This window comes from Chaetodon auriga, chromosome 18, assembly GCF_051107435.1.
Source record: "Chaetodon auriga isolate fChaAug3 chromosome 18, fChaAug3.hap1, whole genome shotgun sequence".
Taxonomy (NCBI): Eukaryota; Metazoa; Chordata; class Actinopteri; order Chaetodontiformes; family Chaetodontidae; genus Chaetodon; species Chaetodon auriga.
Window position 1 is genome coordinate 3,218,023 of NC_135091.1, and position 6,918 is coordinate 3,224,940.

Here is a 6,918-nt window from a genome sequence, read left to right on the forward strand (position 1 = left end):
TTTGTTTAGCATTATTTTAGCACCTGGCACTTGGAAGTTGCAAAAACGATTTAAAAACGTGAACTTTGCATGTGTAGAACACACAAAAATAATCATTATAGTCCAGTCGATGATGGATATTTGAGGCTGATTCTAAATTTGACATTTAGAGTTAAAAAACAGATATTTTGGCATGCAGCAGATTGTGATCGGGACATTTTGCAGATGAAAAACAAACATGTCACTGCTCCTGAGCCACATATTGTATCTTTGGCATTGACTTCTAAGTTCGGGCTCTTAAACAAAGAAGTCATTTAAAACCAAAACATGATCTTTGCCTAAACCTAATCAAGTTGTGTTCCTGTCAAAATCTAACATCATAAAACAGATTTATGTCTCAGCAGTGATTTGTAATGGTTTTGGAAGGCACAGACTAATGATGTCATCCTCTTAACAGTGGCACCAGATCAGAAGATCAGGCCTTTGTGATGTTTTAGAGGTCAAAACTAACAAATTATTTTGTTGCTTCGTCTCTCATCTAAAATGTTCTTATAAATGCAGAAGCTACTTTTGCCAACAAGTGAACAATGGCCAAGAAAATGACCAAATTGCTGCAGAGTGTATTGATTGTGACTTATTTTGGACAGATTTGGTTAAATTCTGGCAACAAACATTTACACAGCTTTATCTTTGCAAACTGCTCTTTTTGCTTATTCCCCATCTATCCTTCAGGAGTTCAGTCAAATCCTCTTTCTCAAACGTGCATGCACCCATATTGTCTCTACACTCACTACATTCAAACAACTCCTCTGAGACACAACGTGAAACCACAGCAGCTGCTCAGAACGACTTCCTCTCTTGCGCATATGCATAAACTAGCTTTTTTTAAACTATATGAGCCGTATGTTTATTGTAGCCTACAGTTTCATGCAGCAGATAACCTCTGCCTGTGACTGCAGCGACCCTGCCCTCATTACCTGCCTCCTTATATGGGAGTCTTAAGGCTCCACAGATGAGTGAGCAGCAGGATGGTGAAAAGGCTGCGACAGAAATAGAAATACATGCAGCCCAGTTTACTGTAAAACCAAGCGTGAAAAGCAGGTCAGGTGTTCGGACTTAATGCGGACAGGTTATTTCAGAGGGCTGTATACATGTGCTAAATCCTGCGTGAAGGTTTAACTGCTGAAGAGAGAAGAATAAGTCACTTTCAAACCTGCTCTTTCATGGCTAAACATTGCCAAGGAGTTTTTGTTGGCAGTCCAGCATTGGGATGCTCCAGCTACTCCTAAGTCCTTTACCAAGTTTAAATGCAAAGTCCTTCCTAAATTCACTAGCTAGTTTAAGTAGTTTAGTGATTTCCTAAGTAGGGTTGCTTCATTAAGCTACTAAAGACTTCAGTGAAGGGTAAATCAGTTGGCAGGAAACATCTGTAGCACCGACCAGTCAAATGCAATCGATTCTGTGATTTTTTGGATCCCCTCAGAGGGAAGGGTCCTTCAGATCAATGCAGAGTTATTCTGAGTGATCACTTTTATCATCCAGTGAAAACTTTTTTGGGGAACTCATAAGTATATCACGAGAGAAAACATGAAAATGTTCAGTTTCTGTGGTGTTATCAGTTTTTATTGAACTTTGACTTAGGTAAGGCTTCAGGCTGTGATTTCCAGCTAATAAGTCCCAGATATGATCATCTGTAAGTATCTATTTGCAAACAAATGTATGTTTTTCCAGGCGGAAACAAAAGTGTGTTCAAACTTCTATTACTCAGTGCCAACAGCACTCAGTGATTCTGCTGGGGATAGCTGTCACTTTACTTTGAGTCTGCCTTGGATGGGCATTTTAGGCTAATTTTCACTGGACTGGTAAGTGGTTTTAATGGAGTTGAGCTCTGCTTAAGTGGAGAACTTTGTTTCTCTTTAGGGAAACTGTTGTGATTTCATGGTTAGCCATTTGCTTTGCTAAGAGACCCTGTCCCATCATGGCACTTACTTTAGGCAAATCTATAGCAGAAAGGATTGTCCCACGCAACATCTTGCTTTAACCATCCAAATTACAATACATTCCTGGACCACGTCAGTCATCGGGGGAAATTCGTGGGCTGAGACGCGGCAGGTTTTTATCCTCCCAGTGGTTTGTGCAAGAGCTCTAATCAGCAGTGACCAGTCCAGAAAGCTGACATCACTCCCAGCATGCGGCCGACCAGCAGCCAAGTCTCACATGCCTCTCAAATGGAATGAGCATGAAATCACTTCCCTCATAAACTCTGGGAGTAAAGAGAGGGGGTGAGGAGGGAGAGAGGGAGGGCAGGATATATCACCAGAGTAAAAGCAGGGTTTGACCACTGCTCATTTCATGCCATTTCACATTTTTACAAGCCATTTAGCTCCCGAGTGCTGATGAATCTCAAGTGGTTGGTGGTCAGCCCACCAGTGATTTAGCCTGTCACCGACTTGAGAAATGACTCATGAGAGAGGAATAAGCTCGGACCATCCGAGAAGTGACCTCAGAGAAGGCTCCCATCACCACCACAGACCATCACAGTAGCCAATTAAGACAGAGAAACCCACAAGATAATGCATGAAGTCTCTCGTATCACTGAGCAGGTTATACAAATTTGACATTTAGAACAAAAATCAGTTGTAACCTGACAGGAATCTGCTAAATTCAGGCTCTCTTATGCCTTAAAACAAGTGTCTTGACTCACATAGCAGAAACTTTTTTCATATCCCCACTTTTTCAGTGCTAATTAAGGAATTAAGGCAGAGTCGTACATGAAAGAGTTAAACACCAGTCCAGGCACAGCATGTTAGTGGAGCATGTTCACAGCTAGTGTGCGAAGAATGAATGCCCAGTTCAATAAACATAGAATGGATTATCCTGCTCTTGTCTTTGCTGATTCACTGAAGTTATGTGAGAATATCAATAATCTCTTTGTATTCGATACAGGATGCAGTTAGCAAACGTCACACTGCTGCAGTTTGATCAGAGCTTCTCTGGAAGAGCAACATTAAATGTGGATGCCTTGAAAACTTGGATGAGCGTGCAGCATGTCTGGCCTTTAACTTGAAAACATGATAGTTGCACTTATCAAAGAAGCATGTTGAGCCCCCACTGTTCTCTCCTGTTACACTCTTAGCGGGAGGTCGTGCCAGAGCGAACCTGCAGCTGAGCAGTTTTAAACCCAACGTCACATCCCTGCCAGCGTCGTCCATCATGATGTTATCAGTTTGATAAGCTCTCCGCGGAACATTAAACTGGACCCAAACAAGCGCCGTGCTCCTCTCTGGTCCCTGTTATGCTGTCATGGGAACAGCAATCGCTGTTATGAAACCAAACAAGAGCGCAGACGCTGTTGACCCCCCCCCCCCCGTAAACCACCCACACACATCACTGAGCTGAATTAGCAGAATGAGCTCATGGTATCCGTCTTATCAGCTGGCTTTAGGAAGACACAGCGACACTGTTCGTTACTGAAGCAGCTGATTTCAGCTGACAGAAAGCTGTTTTAATGATGGAGGAGGTGATGAAGGAGAGGCCAAGTTCATTTGCTACAGCCCTCACAGTCACCACATCTCAGCCAGTGGGGGATTTTGAGCAATAACGAGGGAATATCTTCCTCCAGTAGACTCCAGAATCTGTGTCAAGGAGCGCTGAAGCTGCTCGAGGCTCACGATGGACCAACAACTCGCCCTTTCCATCCTGGTTCGAGCTCTTTACTCTCTGGGTTAATTATGGATGCCATTATTAAACGTCAGCCTACAGGTGCTGTACAGGTCTGAGCATGAAGTGTCTCAAAATATAAATCAAACTCAGATTTAACACACTTTCACATATCCGATTGTACTCATCTTGGTTTTCTACATGCAGTACTACAGTCCAGATCAGATAAACAGCCAACATCACCATCCAGACATGATACAGTACGTTGGTGTAAAGCTGATTTAAAGGTTAGAGATTCATAATTCATCCGTGCTGCATTGCAAATGCAAACAATTCAGTGCACCCAAACACGTCATCGCTGTTCACACGACATTTTAAGTGAATCTGATATTCTGACCCTCTCAACGTCCCTGAAGGATTTGTAACAACTGGTGCAAATCCCAGATCTGGACCGTCACCAGAACCTAATCAGTGGTCCTTTGGCCTGGAGCCCATCTGTCCGCTATATTTTACAGAAACCTGTTGATAAATTTCAGCTTGATGCATCTTGCTGACAGACAGAGCGGCCAAACAAAGAGGCTCTCACAGGTGACGGTTTTTTTTTTATGTTTCATTATCAAATAAAAAGTATTCTATTAAAAATGCTCCAGTCCACGTCTCTGCCTCAGGTCCTGATTTCTGCTGCTCACAGAAAAAAAAAACACAGGGTTCAAAATAACTCGCAAAGAAAAACAGTGGAAAAAAAAAGCTATTAATGGAGAGAACGGTCCCACGAGATCTGGGCAGGGCAAAGCATGCTGGGTATGATAACACGGAGGAGGTCGAGCCAAAGAGCCCTCTGTTTGTTGTTTGGATTTAACGTAGATCAAATGGACACATTTTCCACATTCGGCTGAAAGGGTAGACGGACATCAGCCCGGCGTGTGGACAGTGGACTGTCCTCACGCTGAGATGTCCCAGGTTTGACTCTCACAGCAGACATCAGCGTTTAGAATCTGTGCTAAGAGATTTCGTACTGAACCTGGATTTTGTCCTCCATCACTGACACTGAAAACACATGAAGAAGGGACCCTTTAATGTTGTGGAATATTGTTTTTGGACAAAACTGTGAACTTGTCCTTTAACCACCTGGTTATAATTGCAACCGTGATGATGACGGCCCCATAACCGTTAGCAAAGATGTCATTTAAACTCAAACCTCAGTGTTTCCCTGAACCTAAATGAGCTGTTTTCGTCTTTTTTCAGCGTGACCTTGCTGCGTCATCTCCTCTCTGTCTTCATATCGCTAAGAGCAGCCGGGCTGAAGCTCTCTGGTAAAAGATCTAATAACTTAATGCCTGATGTACGGCTTCCTGTAACGAGCGTTTACTGGGCTGTGAATGAAGGGAGTCATAAGTCACCGGCTGACTGTGTGAGTGTCCATTCATGAGTCAGAATGAGCAGACACTCGGCGTGGTTTACTGGGTGCACCTTCGTTCCAGTAACTCCCAGTCTTCACTCCAAACACTTCAGCTTCTGTCTCCTCTGTTTATCCATCAAGCATCTATTGTGTCCTCTGCTGCTCTCCCTCAAGTTTCTCTCTTTTATTCCTCATTTTTCTGTCTCAGTGCGTCAATGGGTATCGTGGGCTGATTGCAGATTTTAAAGCCCTACAATAAGAATAAAGATGTTTTATTGATTTATTTTTTTTGCTGTGACGAGCCGTCAATAAACAGTAAAGTTCAAACTAGACTTTATGTAATAATGCCAGTGTCAGCTTTATTTAATATTGTGTTTATTCTAGTTTTGCAGAGAGTATAACCAAACAAATGTGTGATTAATCAGGTTACTTAATTGCCGCATGCTGAACCTGAAGCCTTCGAGCCCCCTGAGGGTCTGGAGCTGCATCTTAAGAAGTACCATTAACACAAATATACCTCAAGCTGAATCATTAAGTACTTAGATTTTATGCATCCCAGACAGAAATACCAGCACATTTATACGGCAGAATAAGACGTTTAAAACACAAATCAGGCCGCCCAACAGTGTTTAACACAGTGAACATTAGCTGCACAGCGAATGAAACACCAGTAATAATCCAGTATTATAACATATAATTACACAGTATCTTTCGGCATATCAGTACTTATACTGTGAATCCTACATAATGAGAATAATGACCAAAACTTGTCACCAAAGCGCAAACTGACGTCTTATTAACAAAACTTTGAAACAAAAACAATTAATTCCTCACATTTGAGAAGCTGCTAACAGACGATATTTAGTATTTTTACTTTTTAATCCAGTAAATAACCGGTACCACTCTTGTCAAAGAACATTCATTTTTTAGATGATAAATAGTGTGAGGAGTGTTTACTGTCATCTATGTTCTGTTGATTGAATTTCTTAGAATTTTTGCTGCATATTATCAGACATGTGACACAGTTTAACAAACACCTGTCGGTGACGACACTTTGTCTTACCTGCTGTCAGCTCGTCCAAGGTGTCCCAGCTGTTCAGTCCCAGAGCGTCTCCGGTCCTCGTTGACAGAACTCACAGCATCACTGAGTTCAAGAGATTATTTCTGAAAATCTTCTTCTCCTCTTTAGTTTCCTCTTCTTCTTCTTCTTCTTCTTCCTCCTCTCTGCTGCAGCTGTGCGTGAAGCTTCGTCCTCTCCAAGTTTGGTCTGTGAGCTCTCAGGACGACAGAGTTAGAACTGAGGAGAGAGAGACACAGATTCTTTCTTTCAGCTCAGATAAAACCGGTTCTTGTCTTCTCCACGAGATGTTCAGCCTCTGTCTTCAGCCTGTTTGTTCCTGGTCAGCAGTGAGAGTGTGCTCTATATTTAACCTGTGCTCTCAGTGTGTGTTAGCAGCTGAACTGACTGACTGAGGCTTTAACAAACCCCCAACAGCTGAACTATCAGCCAGTCCAGCAGCCTGACCACTCCTCCCTCAGCTCACAGCCAGGGGCTCGGCTCGGCCCGGCTTGGCTCGGCCCGGCTTGGCTCGCCTCGTGTGGCTTTGATGAGGTCTGTGTTGTAGGTTTACTTTGGTTTAGCAGGTTGTTTTGTTTTCTAAAGCTTCACTTGAAGGCTGAATGGAGGTTCCAAAGTTGACAAACACATCAGACACGTCAGCTCGGATTTCAGGATAATTTATTTGTAATATTGAATCAAATTTGTTTAAATGGAAAACTGGAAATCAAATTTCCGTTTGATCCAACAGTGCACGATCCTCTAAATCTGTTGTTTCTGCGAACAGACACTGGTTAGAAACGCTGAACTTGAGATCAAGACA

At 42.7% G+C, this 6,918-nt stretch overlaps 1 protein-coding gene across 2 annotated transcripts in view; it reads right to left on the reverse strand.

Annotated features, from left to right (window-relative positions):
- filip1b (filamin A interacting protein 1b) overlaps positions 1–6,429 on the reverse strand; it is a 31,447-nt gene extending 25,018 nt beyond the window's left edge. For both annotated transcript variants that reach the window (XM_076756089.1, XM_076756087.1), the window contains exon 1: positions 6,102–6,429. The gene's annotated coding sequence lies outside the window, so the exon portion shown is untranslated. The remainder of the gene's footprint in view (positions 1–6,101) is intronic.
- Between the last annotated feature and the right edge of the window lie 489 nt (positions 6,430–6,918).